The sequence below is a fragment of the Seriola lalandi genome, unplaced genomic scaffold (genome assembly GCF_002814215.2).
Source record: "Seriola lalandi dorsalis isolate HSWRI2012SDOR001 ecotype SW California unplaced genomic scaffold, Sedor1 jcf7180002054887, whole genome shotgun sequence".
NCBI classification, from domain to species: Eukaryota; Metazoa; Chordata; class Actinopteri; order Carangiformes; family Carangidae; genus Seriola; species Seriola lalandi.
The window spans coordinates 1,052,156-1,052,698 of record NW_019525439.1 but is presented as its reverse complement, the minus strand read 5'-3'; the positions used below and the strand labels follow the sequence as shown (position 1 = coordinate 1,052,698).

General features: G+C 34.3%; 1 protein-coding gene across 1 annotated transcript in view; it reads left to right on the top strand.

Annotated features, from left to right (window-relative positions):
• LOC147817803 (uncharacterized) overlaps positions 1 to 543 on the top strand; it is a 17,846-nt gene that overhangs the window by 17,118 nt on the left and 185 nt on the right. The gene's annotated exons all lie outside the window — the stretch shown is intronic.

Below are 543 nucleotides of genomic sequence, written 5' to 3'. Positions count from 1 at the left end.
AGGTCTTTACTGCAGGGTAAAATCTGATCACTGTCCTTTTGTTTGTAGCCCGCGAAAGTAAAATCGCCGAAATGAATATACGACATAACTACCGGAAGACCTTCAAAATAAAACACCCATACTATTACAAACAAAATAAAAGCTTACAGGAAGCGTTATCGGTTTAACTGAAGGAAAAATAATCATAAAAATGTCAAAACGATCTGTTTTCCAGAAACTCTTTTTAATTAAACCAACTAATGTTTGGTTGTTTTCTAAACGTTTGTGTCTCTAAACAAAGTCAAACTACAACTGAACATGTTCTTAATGTTTCTGTACATAAGTTTCTGATCTGTATCTTACGGTGGCCCTGAGAGATCAATTAACTGCACCTTATGAAAACACATGCAAATAGACAAAACACAAGGAAATTCAGAAAACACATTAATCAATGTGAGACACGAGCTTTAAATACTGACATCACAAAAACTAAAACTGATGAACCTGCTGGGAGACACGTTAAAGTCATAAAGCATTGAACAACAACACTCCTAATATAACAAC